This window comes from Silene latifolia, chromosome X (genome assembly GCF_048544455.1).
Source record: "Silene latifolia isolate original U9 population chromosome X, ASM4854445v1, whole genome shotgun sequence".
Classification (NCBI taxonomy): Eukaryota; Viridiplantae; Streptophyta; class Magnoliopsida; order Caryophyllales; family Caryophyllaceae; genus Silene; species Silene latifolia.
Window position 1 is genome coordinate 37,852,539 of NC_133537.1, and position 23,185 is coordinate 37,875,723.

At 38.5% G+C, this 23,185-nt stretch overlaps 1 long non-coding RNA gene and 1 other non-coding gene across 3 annotated transcripts; one reads left to right on the forward strand and one right to left on the reverse strand.

Annotated features, from left to right (window-relative positions):
* Positions 1-247: 247 nt before the first annotated feature.
* On the reverse strand, positions 248-354 carry LOC141624424 (small nucleolar RNA R71). Its single transcript, XR_012534231.1, has one exon. It is a non-coding gene; the product is annotated as a small nucleolar RNA R71 (small nucleolar RNA).
* Positions 355-17,841: 17,487 nt separating this feature from the next.
* Positions 17,842-20,736, forward strand: LOC141621346 (uncharacterized). 2 transcript variants are annotated; one of them, XR_012532248.1, is made up of 6 exons: positions 17,842-18,186; positions 18,399-18,564; positions 18,821-18,882; positions 19,194-19,454; positions 19,667-19,736; positions 20,546-20,736. It is a non-coding gene; the product is annotated as an uncharacterized LOC141621346 (long non-coding RNA). The 2 variants fall into 2 exon arrangements; XR_012532249.1 differs by lacking the exon at positions 19,194-19,454 and having other exon boundaries at positions 17,849-18,186.
* Positions 20,737-23,185: the final 2,449 nt, after the last annotated feature.

The following is a 23,185-nucleotide window of genomic DNA, read 5'->3' on the forward strand; positions in this document are numbered from 1 at the left end:
CCAATTTGTGGGGATGCCTAGTGAAGACCCTCACTCTCATATGGAGACCTTTTGTGACTATTGTAATGCGATTTCTCAAACCGGTGTAACTCAAGACCAAATTCGATGGGTCTTATTTCCTTTTTCTCTAATTGGCACCGTGAAACAATGGTTGAAGGGCCTTGATAAGGCCACTCTCGAAATTGATTCTTGGAAGAAGTTGGCTCTAGCTTTCTACAAAAATTTCTACCCACCGGAAAAGACTAACATGCTAAAAGCTCAAATTACGAGTTTTAAGCAAAGGGATGAAGAATCTTTGTATGAAGCTTGGGAGCGGTTCAAAGGAATTTGTCGCTCATGTCCTCACCATGGACTTAGCGAGTGGTTCTTGGTACAACAATTTTGGAATGGTCTATATGAATATTCAAGAAGGAACATTCTCAACATGGGATCAAATGGAATGTTCACCGAAGTTGATGACAATCAAACTTGGAACAAAATTGAGGAAATGGCGGTCCATAACTCACAATATAGTAGACCTCGCAAGGCTACTAGAGGAGGAAAGCATGAAGTGGACTCCGTTACTCAATTGGGTGCTCAACTTAGTGCTCACATTGACACAATCAATTTGAAGTTTGAAAAGGCTATGACTAGACTTGAAGAAGCCTCAAAATCACCAAAGCATCCTGTTAATGCCATGACGACATCCTCATCAATCCCAAGTGGGATATGTGAGAATTGTGGAACTTTGGGACATGACCCAAGTGAATGTAGGGGAACAAATGAACAAGTGAATGCTTTCCAAGCATACAAGAGTGGTACCCCTTATTCCAACTATTACAATGAAAACACCAAATTCCACCCAAATCTCTCATACAAAAGCCAAAATGTTCAAAACCCTTAAACAACATACACCCCACCTCCCATGAGAAACCAAAATCAAAGACCCTTTTACAACCAAAACCAAGGTTACCAAAATCAATCTCCATACAATCAACAAAATGACCAAGATTTTGATGTTCAAAAAGTGGTCCTTCAAATGCAAAAGAATCAACAAGAATTTTTCACTCAAATGCAAAAAGATAGTCAAGCAAAGGAAACCACCATCAACAACATCCTAGCTCACACCAAAATGTTGGAAACCCAATTGACTCAACTAGCATCTTCAAGCTCACAAAGACAAAAGGGGAAATTACCACCTCAAAGTAATCCCCCCAAGACATGAAACGGTTAGTGCCATTCACTTGAGAAGTGGTACAAGGTATGAAGCACCGAAGAAGCAAGTTGAGGATGAGGTTGTGGAAGCTAGTGACAAGGAAGAAATTGTGCAAAACTCCAAAGATGGAGAATCATCAAAAGAAGAAATCTCAAAGAAAGATGAAGACAAGGTCAAGGAGAAGGAGCCCATTGTGATTAGACTTCCTTTTCCAAGTCGTCAGGCCAAGCCCAAATTTGATGACCAACTTGGAAAGTTTATGGAAATTGTGAAGAATTTGGAAGTCTAAATTCCTTTCACGGAATTAATCAATCACGTGCCGGCCTATGCGAAATACATGAAAGACATCCTCACAAAGAAGAAGTCGATCCGGAAGCTTGAGACTATCGCCTTCACTAAGGTGAGTAGTGCAATACTTCAAGGGAGTTCACCTCCAAAACTCAAGGATCCGGGAAGCTTCTCAATACCGTGTACCATTGGCGACACCACGATCAACAAAGCCTTATGTGATCTAGGGGCTAGTGTGAGTGTTATGCCGTACTCGGTGAGTAAAAGGTTGGGGATGGGAGAGCTTAAATGCACCAATATTATACTCCAAATGGCCGATAGATCGACGAAGACACCATTAGGGATATGGGAAGATGTTCCCGTGCGAATTGGGAAATTTTTCATCCCGGTGGACTTTGTCATTGTTGATATGGAAGAATATTCCAACATTCCAATCATTCTAGGAAGACCTTTCTTACACACCGCGGGTGCGGTGATTGATGTGAAAAATGGAGAGCTTACTCTAGAAGTGGGAGATGAGAGTATAACTTTCAATCTTGACAAGACCATGAGAGCTCCCCGTTTGCATGAACCATGTTTTATGATTGATCATTATAGCCGGAAGGATGATAGGAAGAAGTCGGAACTCCAATGGAAGAAGAAAATTGAAGATGCTCCATTCAAAGAGCAAGTGAATTGTAACAAAGAGAGCTTGCAAAGCTCACCAAAGTCAAGCAATGAAGAAGATGGCCTCATTGGTTAAAACAAGATAATGGGAGAGTTGTCTCTATCAACTCAAGAGATCTTTAGTGATCAAGTAGATGAAGTGTGTGGTCTTTGGGACGATGAGTTTGAAGGGATTTTCAATCCCTATATTGGTAATGCTATTGACCAAGATCGACAACAAGGGCAAAGATCTATTGAAGAACTTTATCACGACAATGAACAAGCTTTTGATTACTTTTTCAAGGTGTTGAGCAACATCAACAACACCTTGGACATGCCCCCTTGACATCTCATCAAGAATGAGAGTTTGGTGGAGTCCTCCCTAAACCACCATTTGTAAATATTTCTAACTCCCTAACTCGCATTTTAATTCTTAATTTGCATTTTTGTCATTTTTGGATTTTTATGCCTTGATCAAGATAATTATCATGTTTGAGAGAAGTGAGGGAGGGACTAATGATTTCAATTAATGTGTAGTGCTTTAGCCTAGTGTGGGGATATCAATTGCCTAGGCTATCCATGCCTTAGTAGTGCCACCACAATGAAGAACACGAGATTTTGAAGAATGAAAAATGATAAGGGATATGCAAGTACACGGATGGAACTGAATCCGGGTAAAACGGGTAGAATCCGAGCGGTTTCAAGAGAATCCGCCCGTCTTCAGGCAACCTGGGCATCTTGGTCCGAATCCGCCCGTCCTTCATGAGCTGAATTTTTGAAATTTTTGGACTGTTAGCAAATCCGAGCGTCCTGCAAAGAATCCGCCCGTCTTCATAAAGACGCCCGTCTTTTGGCTGAGAAAAACAAGAAAAATCTCTGGAAAGGAATCCGCCCGTCTTCTCTGAAAGACGCCCGTCCCGCATTTTCAAATCCGCCCGTCTTTGCTAGAATACGCCCGTCTTTAGGCTAGAATTTCCCAACCCAGAACAGACAGAATCCGGGCGTCCCGAAGGAAAGCCGCCCGTCTCCCCCCTGCATTTCAAAATTTTTGGGTTTATTATAAACCCCCTCCCACATTCATTTCTTCATTCAAAAACACTACCCAAAAACCCCATAACTCAAAAGCCTCATCCTCTCCATCACAAAAACAAGATTTCCTCAAATACATTCATCAAAATCAAATCAAAACATCCTTTGAACAAAAATTAATCACTCCTCTTTCAACAAAAATCAAACCAAGCACAAAATCTTCAACCTTTGAGTCGATTTTTGAATTCATAAAGGCAAAGCCTTTCATCTTTAAATCGATTTGGGTACACTAGAAATTGAAGATTTTTACTCTTTTCTTGGTTCAAGCATCAATGGCAAGGACAAAAGCAGCAACAAAGGCACCAAAGACAAATGCACTCTCATTAAGACAAAAGAGTCTTCAAGCAAAGAAAGCATTGGCTATGGTGGTAGCTAGCCCAAACTTGGAAGTGCAACAAGAACAACCTCCCATGGAAGCAACAACATCTACTACTCCGGAAATTGCTCAACTTTCGAACTATCCGGAGGTAATTTTCATTTCCAAATCCCATAGGGACACTTTTGCCAAGTTTGCTAGAAAATCATTTCTATCCACCAAGTTTATTTGTGAAGATGCCTTAGATAAGTTGGGTGTCCTTGAGCAAACTAGAGCCTTCTTTAAAGCCATTGGGTTGGAGAAATTGTTTACAACAAAAGAATTGACATACCCCTCCCTTACCTTAGAATTCTTGAGTTCTTTGAAAGTCAATAAGGTAGAGACTATGGAAACCATCGAGTTCCGACTAGCAAATGTTAGTAAGCGCATCTCCTTTGAGGAAATGGGTAAAGCATTGGGTCTTAGTGATTCACCGAGTTATTTCAAGAATGTTGGCAAATAAGACCCCGACCCTCTTTGGGAGGCGATTTCCGGAAGGAAATTTGAGAACTATCATGCTAGTCGCGCTCTATTAGTCCACCATCCGGGCATTATAGTGTGGCACAAGGTCATAGGAAACACCATCAATGCAAGAAAAGACACCAACCACTTTACCAAGCTCGATTTTGTTCTTCTTGAGTCGGCCTTGAATATTGGAAGGGAATTCACCAAGCCTTCAACTCTCTAAGGCTTTTGGTGGATAGATGGCTAAATGTTGATTGTGGGAAGCAAGGCACTACCATCATTGTGAATGGAGGTCTAGTCACTCTTCTAGCTAAATACTTTGATCCGAACTTCAACAAGGATAGCAAGTATGTGGCGAAAAAGGGTGGTCATCTCATTGATATTGATACTATGATAAACAAGTACAAGTGGGTCTCTCATAACCCTCTTGACACCAAGTATGGGTGGCTCACTAGTGAGGCTAGATCTTTTACTTTGCCTTCGAAGATTTGTCGTTTAAGTGTCCACCGGACAAACTATCTCCTTCCCTTTTCAAAAGAGGCCGAGTACATCATCAAACAACAAAAGGGTGAAATTGAAATGCCCTCCTCTTCCATTGTCACACCACCCTATCCTTTCAAGTACCAAGAGTTCAAACCCGAAGGTGTTGAAGCAAGAAATGATTATATGACTCTTCTTATGCAAGAGATGCACAAGCAAGCTTTCAAGGATCGGGAAGATGCTTACTTAGCCCAATATCCACCCCTCCTTAATTTAGCTAGGCAAGGACTACTTGATCCTTCATGTCCTTTGCCTAGTTGGGCGGATAGGGAAGTCTTCTTTCCGAGTGCATCTAGGGATGAGAGTCCGGGTGACAATGAGGTTGTTGGTGATGCGGTTGATGAGGATAATGATGATGAAGAGGCTAGTGAAGAAGAAGAAGAGGATGATGAACAAAGTGAACAACAAAGTGAAGAAGGAAGTGGTGATGAGTCCACTTTTATTGAGGAAGATGATAATAGTGATGATATGATGGAAGATTAGCAATCTTTGGAGGCTCCTACCCTCTTGAGGTTTGTCTATTTTTCTCTTTGTTTTATTTATTTATCTTGATCATTGTTGGAGTAGTTCTAGCACCATAGAGGACTAAGACCTCGGCCCCATTGAGGTGTTCTCATTTTATTGTTCCCACTTTTAAAAATCCAAAATGACAAATTTAGTTTCATGCATTGCATAGTGTGTACATGAACTACACCCAACCTTAGGACATTAGCAATAATGTCTAACTTGGTTTGGGGAAGTACATACATACACAACGGGAGGTAATCTAAATTATCCTCTCCGTCATAAACAAAAACCCATGCATCATGTAGTGTAGACTAGTGTAGCTTGTATTTAGTGTAGAATTCATGCATCATGCTTGCATGATTTCCCATCATTTTGGCCATTGAGGACAATGCCCATATTAGTGTGGGGATGGGGAATTCTAATTTAACTTTTATTCAAAAAATCCAAAAAAATTTGAAAAATTTCGAAAAATCATAAATTTTGAAAATTGAAAAACCAAAAACAAGTTCATTTCCTTTGTAGTGTAGTCATGTATATATTATTGTATATATTGTGTTTGTTCAATCCTTGTTCACATTGATCGACTACGCCACATCCGAGACATGAGGATATTGAAGACCGCATGGTATGATCTTTCCAATCTCCTTTTTCCTCTTTATGTTAATGACTATGTGGCTTTATTTTGATTGATGCGGTATAACAATGTGAACTTAGGACTTGCATTTAGTTTATATGTCATATTAGTTGGTAGAATCACTTGCATTAGGATGTATATAATAGTTGCATCATGGCATATAGTTGAATTTAGATGAAATGTTTTGAAAAGTGCCTAATTGGGAACTTTGACAAGAGCAATTAAGCCATTACAAATAATTTTTCAACTTAAGACTTCGCCTACTAGAACGGATGTAAAACACCCTAGATTGTGTCATACTAGTGTCTTTCGACCCATGACCCAAAGCCTAGTCAAGGGTTTGCATGTGAGTCACCTATCCAACCCCGTGATGCGATGTTGACTTGGTTAACTTGTCTAGGTGACCTTGATTGACCTTGTGGTATGGCAACCCAAAAATACTTTCTATCAATAAGTTTGAAGTGCTCATTTCAAGGATTTTGTTATGTGGAAACGTTTTATTGCCAAGGAAACCTCAAATGTTTTGAAATGTTGAAATGTTGAGAATTTTAGTCGTTTTGATGGAGGCGTACCACTTCTATGTGCTTTGGAGAGGGATCCATTGAATTGGGCCCCCACACGGTTGTGAATTCAACCGCCCAAAGACAGAGTGACTATCACCCTGAAAAGCTATTGTCTAGAGGTTAACCGGTTGCCTAATAAGCGATTGGCGAAAGTAAAGGACATTAGCACGGAAGGGACAAACCCCATCTCTAATTCTTGAAATGTGAAATTTAAATGAGGTCAATTTTTGAATGCTAGTCATATCCACCCTTGTCTACAACGATTTGAGCATTTCATTCTCAAAAAGCCTTTTTGTCAAGCCACTTTGTCGAGCTTGGGACGATCCATGACCTTTACTTTTGTAGAGAACTCGAGACTTGTCATGTCATGTGCTACTAGCATCATGGGGATCATCATTCCACGCCATCCGATCGCTCTTGACGAAAGTATTTAGAAATTGAGGACGAAAGTAGTCTAGTTTAACACCATTTAGAGGTGATTTAGTGCCATCCTCTTAGCCTTAGTGATTTGTTGAACTAGTATTTGTGACGGAGTATATGCTCTTAAATTTGTTCCCTTTTAGTTGACCCCGCCACTTGATGAGGAAGTGGCTATTCCTTTTGTAGATGCATCCATTATTTGATTTTGTGTGCTTAATGTTTGGATGTGTCGCCATTTTGACAAGACCCACCTTGCCTTGCAAGAAGGCATCCTACCTCATGGTTGTCTTGTTGTGAGTTGAAGGGGCGGAGTGAGACCCGCTAATTGTCTCATATCGGCTATGTTATTAGGTTAGTTTAAATAATGGTCCTAGTCTTTGTCACCTCTTTACTCGGGACGAGCAAAGGTTTGGTTTGGGGATATTTGATGTGACCATAATTAGAGCATATTTAGTCCCCAAATTAGCCTTATTCCCATGCTTTTTAGTGCATATTTGGGTCATTTATTGTCTTTAGTTCTTTGTTTTGCATATTCTTTGAGGTTTTGTGTCCTTGGTAGGAAAGGAGTGCAAACCTTGCATTTTCATGGCAAAATGAGACTAAATTGATTGAATTCAATGACTAAGCATCAAGGAGAGACAAGATTAGAAGGCCTTTGTACATATTATAGTAGATGGGCAATGATGAGAAAAGATCCTTGCATCCCCGAGGAAATCCCCAAGGATTTTATGAAGAAAAGGGAAGAAAAGAAGAAGAAAGCACGCTGCATGACAACCCGTGCGTCTTCCCAAGAAGACGCCCGTCCTCCACCTTCACAATCCGTGCGTCTTCTACCCAAGACGCCCGGGCAGCAACCCCAGAAGACGCCCGTCTTCTCCCAAAGACGTCCGGGCAGAGACAATAGAATCCGGCCGTCCCGAGCCTAAGACGCACGGATTCCAAGACAAAGCAAATTCGTTTATTCAAGCTTCAAGAAAGATGCCCATCCTTCAGAAAATACCGGCGTTTCCCTAAGTAGGGACTTAATCGTCATTTAAGTCCTTATTTAACCCTAATGCATCCACCTAATTTTCAATATAAATACCCCATTAGTTAGTCTAATTAGAATAGCATGTTCTTCTTATCAATTCTTAGAGTAGTTAATATCAATCAAATCTCTCTTTAGTTTTGTAATCAACAATTAATCAAGTTTTAATACAAGTTTTATTTCCTTAATCTCTCTTTTGTTCATCCTTTATTTTGGGTAATTGAAGATTATTTGGGTTATTATTGGGAGATTGACAACCTCTCAATCAAGCATCAAGTACTTCTTTTATTCTTTGCTTTATTATTGGAATCATTAGTAGGTATAATTCTCTTAATCCCTTTTTAATTATTGCTAATTACTTTCATTTGTTCATCATGTTTCACTTTGTTGGTATGATTGACAACCTTGCTAGCATGATCAACATGATAATGAGTGAGTAGTTCCATAGCTAGGGTTAATGGGTAATTAGAGGAAACCAACATGGGGAATGATTCATGCTTAAATTAATATGCTTTCATGGTTTATTTGCTTGCTTGTTTTGATCTCAACTCATGCACATGTTATGTTTGATGAAATGCGAGCCTATGAATCCTTGCATTTTTTACCCATCACCTACCTTTTCAATGAGACTTGTAAGACATAAACCAACTCGAGTCTCATTAGACCATGCATGTTGTTGAGTAGGGAAGACTAAGTTGACTTGTAGGTGTTGTACAATCTAATCGATTCGGCTCCGGGACCCAAACTTTCCTAGGATTGTAAGATATAACCCAACTCAATCCATCACAACAATAATTGCTTGCTTAAAATTTGAGAACATGTTTGTATGATCAATTCCCATGATTCCCCTATGACCCCATGATACCCTAGTGCTTTTTATCAATTGTTTACAACCCTTTTAATTCATCTTGCTTATTTACTTTTATTGCTATTTAGTTTAGTGACCTTCTACATCAACCCAAATTGTGACACCCCTAAGACACCACTAGTTTCAATAGAAATCTCATTTCAATTCCCGTCCCTTGGGATCCGACCTTTACTTGCCTCTTTACTAATTGTAGATTTGTTTGTGAAGCTATAAATTGTGTTTTGGTCTAGGTGCTCCTAACGACAAGTTACCGAAAAGATTTAATCCGACCAATAGTTTCCATGCTTGTAGTTGTTTCCTTGTCTTAGCTATGATGGCTCAAGACTTGACATATGGAGTATGTGGTAGATTCTTTGAGTATGACTATGGGTATGGGGAGTTTGAGGAGCAAGTCAACACAAACCTACCTTACTATTCATACAATGAAAATCCTAACTACTACCCCAATTTTTCCCACCAACAACCACCCACCCAATACCCACTTCATAATGAATTTCAATTGCCACAATACAACCACTTTCACACCCACCCACAACAAGAAGATAAACCCATTCGAAAATGTGATTCTCCAAATGATAGGAGATCAACAAAACTTCTTCAAACAAATGCTAGAGGAGAGCCAAAAGAGGGACAATGTTCTTCAAGGCATTGTTACCCAAAGTGAGGGGTTGGAGATTCAAATTGCCCAAATAAAAGAATCCCAAGCAACCACTCCCTACCCTTCCTTAGACATTGATCATGAATGTGAGTTTGAAGTAGTGATCTTTGATATGGAAGATGAGAAGTGGGAAGAGCCAATCTCCTTGAGCTCTTGTGAGTATGAAAGTTTGGTATTTGATGAGGAAGATATGAGGTTGAGTAAGCCAAATACTCTTAACCTTTGTGAGTATGAGGGTGTGACTTTTGATATGAACATTGAGGTATTGGAGAAAGAGTTAATGAAGAGGAGTGAAGCCCCTATCTATGATTCGTATGGAGATAGCGATGATGACAAGCTTATGGAAGAAGCTTATGCGGGATATGTGTCTTGCAATGAAGAAGAGGAATGGAGTTGTGAGATTGCTCTACTTGAGGAGCCCATCCTTGAGAAGTTTGAGGTATGCTTCCATGAAGAAGATGAATTCCTCTTTCCTATTGATCATGAAGACATTTTCGCACCCACTATGGAACCTAAGATTGTTGGAGAGGATATGGTATACCTTCTCCAAAAGGTCAAAACATCATATAAAGGGTACTTGGTGGAAAAGCTCAAGAACAAACTTGCAAATGAACTTGCTTGTAGAAATTTGGCACCCACAATTTTAGCTCCAAAGGTACCCCGTCATCAATGCCATGAGAATTCTCCTTCTACCCTTGAAGGATTGATAAATCCAAATGCTATCATCATCACTAAAATTGAAGAAAAAGGTAGTGAGTGGAAGTCTCCGGACAACCATGAACCATACTTCCTACCTCACACTAACAAGAATCATGGGCTAATCGGTTTGAAGCATCGTAAATATTCAAGTGCCAAGAAAAGGAAGAAAACAAGAATGAATGACAAACTTCCTTGGCCAAGCTTCGTCTTGAAGTTAAGCAAACCATACTTATGCTTATTTGGAGCTTGTTCACAAGCTTTCGATCTTCTTCTAAGAGCCTTGAGCTCTATGGACAAAGAAATTCTACAATGTGAACTAGTTTGGTGTAGTCCTATCTCAAACCACCATTTGTAAGACGTTTCTCGAACCTTTACCTTGTATAATATTGTACATTTTCGCACTTTTATTTACAATTTCTTGCATGAGAGTAGTGAGGGAGAGTTTTCTTACATTCTTATTGAGCAAAATTTCAGAAAACGATAAGGAGGAATGACAAAAGGGTGCAAGGGTACGATCTTGCACAGAAAAGAAAGAAAATAATGAAAAATAGCGAGGGACGCTCGTCCCGAGGGCAGGACGCTCGTCCTCAGCCTCCCTGAGGGTACTGTTTAGCGCTGACTTGAAATCCGAGCGGATTATGGGAAAGGCGCTCGTCCAGAAAAAGATGCTCGTATTATCTATTGGACGCTCGTCCTATAAGACATCTGAAGAAAAATTTCGCACTGAACTAGAATCTAAACGGATTCTGAAGAGGACGCTCGTCTCAATTTAAGCCGCTCATCTCAAGCTCGATTTGCTCGTCTTATGTCCACCCCAGATGAAGCAGAATCCCTGGAATGAAATGCGAGCGGATTTTTTACCAGACGCTCGGACCACCTGCAGGAAGACGCTCGTCCCGACCCTAAAGACGCTCGGATTCCTGCACTTACCTCGAATAATATGCCTGAGACCGACCCTCAGCCGCTCATCCCACACCACTTTTCTATAAAATCACCCCCACCATCCCTCATTTCCTCATCTTATCTAAACCTAATCCACTCATCTTCACCTCCAAACACTCCCATCACAACAAAAAATCAACCAAATCCTAACTTTCCCAAATCAAAAATGATGAATCTCAAGGGAAAAGCCAAGAAGCTCGTCGAAGCCGCCACCAAGAAATGCAAGGGCTCATCTTCTTCATCCCCTTAAGAAATGATGCCGCCAAGAAACTTCCATCCCGTGATAAGAGGAGGGGTGGAGCAACTTGAGTACTTTCCGGAGGTACTCTTCACATCCGATGACCACTGCACTAAGTTTGTCAATTTGCTAGGTAAGCATTACGAACCGACTCAATTTATTGACACTAGGGTATTAGAAATCCTAGGTATAAGGTATCAAATCGAAATGTTCTTTGATGGTTTGGGAAATTATTCTATGCCCATGAAGAGACATACCTTAGCCTTACCTTGGAATTTTTGAGTAGCCTCCGCATTGTTTCGAACAGACGAAGCACCGTTGTTATGGAGTTCTGGTTGTGCAACCTCGACCATATCCTATCACTTGACCAATTTGCTCATATTTTTGGTCTTGTTGTACGAACAAGCAACATCAACAAACCCTCCGACTTTGATGTGGACCTAGTTTGGAAGGCTATTTCCGGGAGGGATTTCATTCACCAAAATCAATGCTATACCTTTGATATTCAACACCCGGTGATTCGGATCACCGAACGTTTCGTAGCCGGCACCATTAATGGGAGATTCGAGCAAGATAGGTGCACTCTCCTCGATTTGACATTCCTTGAGTCTTATCTAAATGTTCGGGGGATAAGGCGATACAACTTCAATAACCCCTTTGAGATGCTTACGAGATTCTACGATTTCTCTCAAGGGAACTCCCAACTTAAGACCTTCGTGATGGGAGGTCTAATTACTATCTTGGCTAACTACCTTTGTCCCGGGTTCAACACCCAGGGGACTTATGCACCTCTTGAGGGTAGTACATTGATTGATGAGGACGCCGTCTTCAACCACCACCGGTGGTGTGCCTACACTTAAGACGGGAGTGTCGAATGGTTCACAAAAGAGTGTTCTTCTATTATTCTTTCGGGGTGGAATATACCCGGTACCGAGCCAAGGTTGAGCCCATATTCACCTAGGCTGAGTTACCTCGTCGACATTGAAATCCACACTAACCCCCCTCAAAGAGAAGAAGTACCCTGCCACCCTCCACCGCCTCGTGGGTTATCGGCAAGGCCCATTGCCCCGCCGTCCTATGTGCCTATCCCACCATACCCCACTCCTCATAGGCCATTCGCACCGCAAGTCCCCGATGCTTCGGATATGAATGATTTGATGGATCTTATGAAGAAGGTTGATCTTGGAGTACACGATGGGCGGGTCGATAACTACTTGGCCCTCTATCCTCAATACTACCAAATGGCACAATAAGGGTATATCGACCCTAATGGCCCTCGACCATCTTGGGCTCAACCACACCTTTTGTTCCCTAATCAAGGGAACCAAGCCGGGAACTTTGATGGTCAATGTGGAGGATACTTTGGTCAAGGAGATGGGTATGACCAAGGAGGAAGTTCTAGAAGGTATGGATACCACCATGATGATGATGATGACGAGTGAGAGATGCCTACCTCACCATCTCCATTTGTATGATACTCTTCTCTCCCTCTCCCTTTTTGTATAATGCATTGCATTTAGTTTAGTCTTCACTTGAATTTGTATTATATTTCATATTGCATTTACATTAGTTAGTTCATATAATATAGTTGCATTGTAATATATCTCACATGATTCATATAGTTAGTTGCATATAGACTAGAATTCATGCATAGTCACTAATGACCAAACCTATTTCTTTCTACACTAGAAATAGTGCTTAAATCGGTTTGGGGAGGTTTGATCATAGGTGACCATAGTTTACTATAAATCATGCACATCTAGTATAGTGTAGATTGCATTCATTTGTTATATATGTCATATAGAATTGCATTTAGTTAGAGCATGCATGCATTCATTCATAACATTGCATTTGCACTTCAATTTCCATAAAAACTTTAAAAATCCAAAAACATGTATTTCTTTTTCATTCCTACTCCTACATGTACATTGAGGATAATGTCCAAATAAAGTGGGGGATGAGAATTTATATTCCAAAATGATAAAAATTGAAAAATTTTGAAAAATACAAAAACATGTCTTTTTATTTCATAAACAAAAACCATAAAAATTGAAAAACCAAAAAACATGTTCATCCCTTTTTAGTATAGAATTGTATATATTGTATATACTTATTTGTTTGCTTGTTTGTTTATCCTTTTTCACATTGATCGACTATGCCACACCCGAGACATGAGGATCATGAAGACCGCATGGTATGATCTTTTTGATCTTCTTTTTCCTCTTTATGTTAATGACTATGTGGCTTTATTTTGATTGATGTGGTATACACAATATGATTATAGGGTTGCATTTAGTTTATATGACATACTAGTTGGTAGAAGCATATGCATTAGGATGTATAGATGTTAGTTGCATCATGACATATAGTTGCATTTAGGAAAATTTTTGTGAAAGCATCTATTTGGGAAACTTGACAAGTGTATATAAGGCCCTTGTAGATACATTTTCTTCTTAAGACTTTGCTTGTTAGAATGCTTGTAAAACACCCTAGGATGTATCATGCTAGTATCCTTTGACCCAGGGATTAAGGCCTAGTCAAGAGTACCTTGTGGTGTGATAACTCCTTGGCTACCGTTTATTATAAGGTGACCCTTGAAACCATGCAACCATCATCCATGTTCTACCACATTTTGTCATCAAAAAGAGGATGGGCACAAAAATTGTTCAAAATTTGAGTTCAAGAATTGAAATGAAAAGTTGAAAAAGTTTGCAATTGCATCAAATGAAAAGAGGAGCGAAAATAGACTCCTATGCTTCAAATATAAGCACCCTGACTACAAATGGGGTAGCTTTGAAAATATTCAAAAGAAAATGCAAAAGTTGAAAGTTGTCAAATATTAAAATGCCAAACATCAAAGAAATGGCAAAAAGAAAATGTTCTCAAATGTCAAATGCCACAAGAAATTGGGGGGAATAACAACAACAAAAGCAAACTCCCACATGAAACTCAAAATCTATTGATCCCTTTTCTATCGTATCCACTTTTGTGCATGGTAGAGAGGGGACGACCCTTCTCCTTGTCTAGGCAAGAAGAGGAATTCCGCGATCCCCTAGTGTTTCTAACACTATAGGGAGTCTATTCTTGACAAATCATTTAACGATTGAGGACACAGGTACCCTAGTTTGACACAATTTAGAGGTGATTTATTGGTATCTTTCTAGGCTTAGTAGTTTGAAGAAACCATATCTATGAAGGAGTGTGTACCCTTGAATCGCTTCCCCTTTAGATAATTTCCGCCACTTAGATGAGGAAAGTGGCTATTCATTTTTGTTGATGCATCCATTACTTGTTTTTGTGTGCTTAATGATTGGATATGTCGTCATTTTGGCAAGACCCACCTTGCCTTGCAAGAAGGCATCCTACCTCATGGTTGTCTTGTTGTGAGTTGAAGAGGTGGAGTGAGACCCGTTAATTGTCTCACATCGGCTATATTAGTAGGTTAGTTTGAATAAGGGTCATAGTTTTTGTCACCTCTTTACTCAGGACGAGTAAAGGTTCGGTTTGGGGATATTTGATGTGAATATTATTTGCGCACATTTAGTCCCCTAATGAGCCCATTTTGTATACTAATATAACATTCCATAGCCATTTTATCCATCAAATGCTTCCTATTTTTGCTTTCCTAGTGCATTTCGTATGTTTTGTAGGAAAGAAAGTAATTAGGCAGAAATTCCCATCTCTTGAGCTTATTTGGAAGGACATTGATAAATTTGGCTGAACAAGTATGGAAGGAGAGGCAAGAACTAAGACCAACATTGCAAGAATAAGAAGTTGCGAGAGGAGAAGCTAAATACTCTGAAGAACAATCCGAGCGTCCAAAGCTACAAGACGCTCGTCCTCTGCTCCAACAATCCAAGCGTCCCGACTGCCCAGCCGCTCGTCTCCCCCTGCTACAGTCCGAGCGTCCCGACCCACAATCCGCTCGGATTCCTTCACAGTGCAAAACGTCCTCTTCCTTGTGTCACTCGAGATGCGCATATTTCTGAAAGACTAGCAAAAAAGAGACTAGCATCTCTCTTTGAGAGGAGCATTTCCCTACTCAACAATTAGCATTGTTAATTACTAATTTAGCCTTAGTTAACCTAATGAGGCACTACTATATATACCCCATTTTGATGATAATCAAAGGGGGCTTCCACATTAGAAAACTCTCTTAGATTAGATTAGGAGTAGATTAAAATAGATTAATTTCAATCTTTCCACAAAATTACACATTAATCTTTCCTTAATCATTGTCCAAGTTTATTATTATTAGGTAATTGAAGATTATTGGGTTATTATTGGAGAATTGACAACCCTTCATCAATCAATCAAGTTCTCTTCTTTTATTCTTTGCTTTATTATTTGGATCATCTCAAGTTTGGTATAATTCCGTTACTCTTTACTCTTTATTGTTTATTTTCTTAAGCTCTTATCATGTTTATACTTGTTGTAATGATTGACACCATTAATGACATGTTTTCCATGATAATGAGTTAGTAGTTTCCTTAACTAGGATTAGTGGGTAACTAAGGGAAGTAAACATGGGGAATAATCATGCTTAATCCAATATGTTTCCATAATTAATTTGCTTGCTTGTTGTGATGTCAACCTATGCACATGTTATGTTTGATGAAATGCTAAGCCTATGAATCCTTGCATTTACAACCATCTCTTATCTATTCAACTTGACTTGTAAGATATAAACCAACTCGAGTCGAGTTAGACCGTGCATAAAAGTTGATTAGGAGGAAAGTAAGTCAACTTGTAGGTGTTGTACAATCTAATCGATTCGGCTCCGGGACCCAACTCTTCCTAAGAACCGTAAGACATACACCAACTCGGTTCTTTTACAACATTAATTGCTTGCAACTTTGTGAACATGTTTGTATGGTTAACTCTCATGAATCTCCTATGAACCCATGATATCCTATCACTTTTAATCATTTTTTTACATCCTTCCTTTTATTGCTTGTTTTACTTTATTGCTTGCATTAGTTTAGAACACAACTACAAACCCCAACAATTATGATACTAGCATAAATTGAGATAGATAGACTTAGAACCCAAATCACACCGTCCCATGGATCGACCTCGACTTAACCACTAACTAGTTGTTTGTTGAGAATATAAATGTGTTTTATTGGGTGTACAACGACACGCTCACGTCACTACTGAAGCATGCGTGCAATCTAACATGATAGATATCTCTAGTAACCGTACATACACACTCCAACCAAGCGAGGTCCAAAACACATGCCGAGGACTTACAAAGTAATGTGAGGTGAGGTAATTGGTTAAGAAGGAGCAAAATAATTTGGATATGTGGAGGTAAAAGCCAAGCTAGAATGGATCACAATCAAAAGTAGCCATATTCCACTTTCCAACCTAACATGAAAGATGATGCATCATGATAAGTATGGCACAAACTCACTCACATCAACAAGTACTCCTCCTCAAGTAATATGGAAATGATAAGAATAGGAGTAATAAGAGATTCTTGCTTTTCCATCTTTTTTATCATTTTTCTCTTTTTTTTTTTTCATTTTTTTTGGTCCATCTTTTTCTTCTTCCTTCCAATATCCATCACAAAAGCAACAAAATTGACCACAACAAGACTTTCAAATTTACCAACAAGACTAGCTTGACAAGGGTAGGCCATATGGAGTGTAGTTGAAGAAATGGATCAAAACAAGGTAAATTTGGCTAATGTGAGGTTAGTGGGCAAAACGTAAAGGAAAGGTCGCCTCTCCACATGTGTCACCACCACAAACCCAAGTGTATGCAAGTAATAAGAGACAAATTTCATGCTTATGCAATTTGATGTTACATGCCATGTAAGGAGTACTACTCACATCCTAAATGAAACCAATCATGGATGTCATTGGTTTATGAAGCTCTAAACCTTAGAATGTATATGTGAATAAAGAGAAATATGGTTTGTATACAACACAAAATATAACAGACTAGCAAACGGAATATTCTTATATAATAATAAAATACTATATAAGAATGTACTTGCAACGGAAAATACGAACATAGTCATACAATCTCGTCAAATCTAGTCAGTCATACGGGAAATAAAATATTTGTGACAATTTTAGCTGCCACCATTGAAACCAATTTCCAACCGTAAAATCTCAAAACGTTCTCTAGCTAACGCTTTGGTGAAAATGTCAGCCCATTATTTTTCTGTACTACAAAATTCCAGTCTTTTGTTGCCCTTATCTACATGGTCACGTAGAAAATGGTGTCTAATGTCTATATGCTTAGTACGCGAGTGCTCCGCAGGGTTCTTAGATATAATTATAGCACTCGTATTATCACATAAAATGGGAATACACCCAATGTTAACACCGTAATCACATAATTGTTGCTTAAGCCATAAAAGTTGAGAACATACCAACCCAGCGGCAATATACTCGGCTTCAGCTGTAGATAACGCAATGGAATTTTGCTTCTTTGACCCCCATGTAATAATGCAAGGTCCAACAAACATAGCTATGCCGGAAGTACTTTTTCTATCAAGTGAACAACCTGCATAGTCTGCATCTGAATACCCTATGAGATCGAAATTACACTCAAGAGGATACCACATATATAATTTCGATGTACCAATTAAATACTTCAAAATTCTCTTAACTGCAATCATATGCAATTCTTTAGGGCACACTACTACAATATATGGAAAAGGAACCATTGATAAATAACCAACCAAGTACATAGATGATTTCTTTTGTGAAAGAAACCATTAATTACAAATCTATGGTCTCTCATAAATTAGCAAAGAAACCATTTCTATAAAAAATGATTCTTTAAATAAAGTTGAATTTAAATAAACAAAAATCCTATAAAAAAATCCCCCTGATCTTCTTACTTTATTTATTTTGTTAAATAACACCACCACTCATTTCACACCCAATCTTTATCAAAGCACCACCAGACGGCGCCGTTACTAGCGCTCAACACCACTTACCGGAGAGACACCCCTCATCGGAGCAGCATCACCGAAATTCTATAGTCATTCAACACGAGTCGCCGCTTTCGAGCAGGAGAAAATAGAGTTACGAGGTAATAAATCCCTTTTCTATATGGAAAATTTTCAGGAATTTTATCTAAGAATTTGGTTAGTAGGTTCGTGTCTTTGAATGTTTCCGATTTATTAAAGCTGAGTAGTTTTCGAGTTCATGGGTAGAGTAGATTAATGAGTTTTTAATTAGGGTTTATATGCAAATTTTCGATTTTAATTGAATTTTGAAATTAGGTATACTTTTGTTGTACAGTTGTTATTATTTGTCCCAAAAATTCTTGGTAATTGAGATCAAGTACTCCAAATAACAAAGATCAAGCCATGTAAAATATTAGTGACGAGGGGTAGTTCAGCGCAAGGTTAAGAGGCTTGAGCAATGGATTAACACTAAATTCAATCAGTAATGACTGCAAGAATAGGTAAGGGGTTATCGTAATGTATTAAATTTGATCTTTATTTCTTATCAGTTTTTGGGTTTTAATTTATTCTATTTACATTTGGTCTTTTGATTTACCTATCTACATGTCTGAATTTCATTTTTGCGCCGATGATTGATACTTATTAGGTGCCCAGGCCTGTTCGCATCAATATATTTTTTCACAACCATTACTATTTCACTCTTTGGGAGTGACGATTTATTTCATGAAATGATTTATGGTGTTTTTTTTGGGTTAGGATCTGTTTTAAGGAGGAAGAAGGTTAAGAGGAGTAATGGTCAGATCCTTGCTACCAATGAGGTAATATATATTTGTTTTAAGTTACCGGTTTGTTCGCATCTTACTTGAAAATGAAAGTGATTGGTACTTATCATGGGTCGTGACTTGCTGATTGTATTCCTAAAACTCACTCTCAAGTAAGGTAACTCATATGTATGTTCACTTTCAGATTTTCGAGTAGTTATGAGTAACTAGGTTGGTCACTAGAGAGTAGAGAGTCTCATTCAAGAATTTGGCATAATAGATGAGGATATGGGTTACTGACTTTTTGCTTAATAACTTACATAGAACAATTTCACTTGTATGTGCATGTCCCATGACTTCTGCTGCAGGTAGTAAAGGCGGTTTTTGGTTCGCTTAGCCCTTGGTTCTTTATATTGGGTTTTGGTGTTTTAGATCGGGTTATTAAAGGATTTATCTAGTTCATCAGAACTATGGCCTCGTAATGTCATTTTAAGATTCGAGTTGTTCTGAGCGGGGCCAATATAATATTGTTTCTCAACCAGCGAGCAACTACCGACTCTGGTGAGGTCATTTCGCCACGTCTAGCTGATCTTTTCATGAAGAAGGGTGAATAATGAATTTGGTAAATTGTGAGTTCTATGCTTTAACTTTCTCAACCAGCTAGCAAGTACTGTAATGGGTATGAGGGGCAAAGTCTCCTAGTTCAATGCCTAATATGCTATGTTTTGAGTTTTCACCCTTTGACTATGTTTTTTGCATACTTTCCGAAGTTCATAAATGTTACTCATATGTCACATTATATCTATTACTGAGATCATTTTGATGTTGTACTTTTAAACAGTTCAGCGGGCTATAGAGAGGCTATAGAGAGACATGGAGTTCATGTTCTAGATATTGTGTCGTGACATCCGGTAAGCCCCTTCTGTTTTGCTCCCCACCCTCACGTTGATATTGTTTTTGTTGTAATAATGTCATCGACAATCTGTCATCGACAATCTGTCATCGACAATCTGTCATCGACAATCACTTGACTCGTTAGATTGTGGATTTTATGTTTGATGTTGTATGCTTGAAACAATTGCAAACAATTCCGGACCAGGTAGTATCTAACTTGCATTTTTGCTTTAACTACACTCTGTCCAAGGTAAGTATATTAGTACTCGTATATAGTAATGGGTTGCTTTAGTTATGGGTTGTTTGTAACCCAAGAAAAAAAGTTATGGGTTGTTATAGTTGTGCTTGTGGTAATGTGTGTATTAGTCATACTATGATTGTTGTGCGGGTGAGGTGCTCAGATTGTTGTTGTGTGGATAACGTGCTTGTTGTTGTGCGGATAACGTGCTGGTGGTTGTGCGGATACGTGCTGGTTGTGGTTGTAGTACGGAGGAGTTGTTATGAATAGTGGTGGTGGTGTGATATTGTGATTAAAAATGGATTATATTTCGATAAAAGCTAATTATTAGATACGTATAGTTGTCCATAAAACAAAAGAAAACTCTGCCAAAATTACTCTTATTCATTTGTCACAAACTTTTAAGGATTGTTTTTCAAGTAAACTTTAAGGATAACTTATAAAAGTTAGCCTAAATTATTCTTAATTTCTTGTGTTGTTTTTAAGAATAAGTCTGATATTGTGAAAGGTACATAATTTTTTTTCTTTTATTTCGCAAATATTAGTATTGTGTTTTAGTTAATATGCTTATTTATTTTCGTTTTGTAGTATTTTAAAGATGTCGCAGTGACTTACTCCCAACAAATGCTTGACGAGGTTAAGGAAGATGGTGCCGGAGTAGATATATGAGAGTTAGATTTTCTTGTTATTGTAATTTTATTGTAAATTAGTCATCTTTTTTGTATTAATGGCACAAAATATTGCTTGCTTCAAGTGATTGTAAAAACGAATACACTCTTTATTATTATATATTTATGATTTTTTTTTTAAATCAGCTTTGGTATGTGTGCCCTGTGCAACAAAACATGAGTATACGATTATACGCCCAATCAGCTTTGGTATGTGTGCCCCATAAATAATGACAATGAAAGCAGGTCAATTGAAAAAAAAAATTAATAAAAAAAATCAAAGAAACCATACTTCTCTAATCCTTGGTTTTAGGAAAGAAACCATCTTTCTCAGTTGATTGGTTTCTAATAGTGAGATAAGAAACCATTTTTTCTACTTTAATGCTCTCTTTCTCACCAGGAAAAGAAACCATCTATTAAGGAGGGATGATTTTTAATTTTATTCAAAGAAACCATTTTTTTTTGCATGGTCTCTTACCCTAAGAGACCTTTGACGTAGAGACCATCTCTACATTGGTTTCTTAGGCCAATTTCCAATGGTTTCTTTGGCTTTTTTTCTAGTAGTGGCACGATTGAAATCGAGCACATACGCATACACTAAACATTATATCAGGACGACTTGCATTTAAATAAAGAAGTGAGCCAATCATACCCGATAAGTTGTCTCATCGACAGACTTACCGTCTTCATCCTTAGTCAACTTCTTGTCTGTAATCATAGGGGTTGGATTAGAATGAGAATTTTCCATACAAAATTTCTTGATCAACTCCTTAATGTATTTCTGTTGGTGTATCATTATTTCTTCACTAGTTTGTTGAATTTGAAGCCCAAGGAAGAACTTGAATTCTCCCATCATGCTCATATCGAATTCAGAGGCCATCAATTCTGAAAAGTACTTACACAAACGATTATTAGTTGAACCAAAAATAATATCGTCAACATAAATTTGTACAACTAATAGATCGGAATTTTCGGATTTCAAGAATAGGTTTTTGTCGACAGATCCTCTTTTAAAACCACTTTCAAGAAGATATTTTGACAATCTGTCGTACCAAGACCTAGGAGCTTGTTTCAAACCATACAAGGCTTTAGCTAATTTGAAAAGATGGTTTTGAAACTTGCTATCGAGAAATCCTGGAGGTTGCTCAACAAAAACCTCTTCATTCAAATAACCGTTAAGAAATGCTGTCTTAACGTCCATTTGAAATAATTTAATTCCTTTGTGAGCTGCAAAAGCTATTAATTGCCTAATAGCCTCAAGTCTGGCCACGGGAGCGAAGGTCTCATCATAGTCAACTCCTTCTTGTTTATTATACCCTTGTACAACCAATCTGGCTTTATTTCTTACAATAACTCCCGTATCGTCCAACTTATTTCTAAAAACCCATCTTGTACCAATAACAATTCGGTCTTTAGGTCTCGGAACCAAATGCCAAACTTTGTTCCGTTCGAACTGTTGAAGCTCTTCTTGCATGGCCACGATCCAATCTGGTTCTACAAGTGCTTCTTTGATATTTGTTGGCTCAATGACGGAGAGGAAGGAGTAAAATGAGCAAAAGTTGTTAAGCTTTCTATGAGTTCGAACTCCTTCATTACCTAGGATAGTTTCCATTTGATGAGAATCCTTATATCTCCATTTCTTAAAGACGGGAGGCACCGTCATCTGAACTTGGCTCGCCTTCTTCGAATGATTAAGGTCCAAGCCTCGTTCCCCCTGACTCCAATCCTGGGGTTATAACAGAATCAGGTATAACTCTAGATGTTGTTCTTTGATTTGGATTTGATGTTATAGCATCATCAGCTATAACTTCAGTTTCCAATTGCTTGGATTGAGAAGAAGTTATAGTATCATCAACTATAGTCTCAGTTCTCTTTCCTTTATCATTCGAAGGGCTTCCTTGTTCATCATTTGTGCCATCAATTTCTTTATCTTCCTCATCCAATTCTGGAAGATCATCCCTAGATAGTCGAAAATCAGGTCCGTTCATATCCTCTTCCTTATCCTGTTCAGCTATGTCAAACATGTTATTCTCATAAAACACAACATGAACACTTTCTTCTATGCATAGAGTTCCCTTATTGAAAACCTTATATGCTTTACTATGATTAGAGTAACCCACAAATACAGCCTCGTCACTTCTAGGATCCAGTTTGCTTAGTCTATTTTTGCCATTATTGTGGACAAAACACTTACTCCCGAAGTAACGTAAATGTGATACATTGGGTTTACGTCCTCTCAGAAGCTCGTAAGGAGTCTTCTTGAGAATTGGTCTAATCAAAGCACGATTATGTACGTAGCATGCAGTACTAATATCTTCAGCCCAAAAATTACGAGGTAGACCACTACATAACAACATAGTGCGTGCCATGTCCTCCAATGTTCTATTCATACGCTCAACAACACCGTTTTGTTGTGGGGTTATTTGTGGTGCTGAGAAGTTATGCCCAACACCATTCTCCCTACATTATTCTATAAAGGCATGGTTATCAAATTCGGTGCCATGATCCGTACGAATAGAAACTAATTTTAATTTATACTTATTTTGGGCAAGCTTCATTA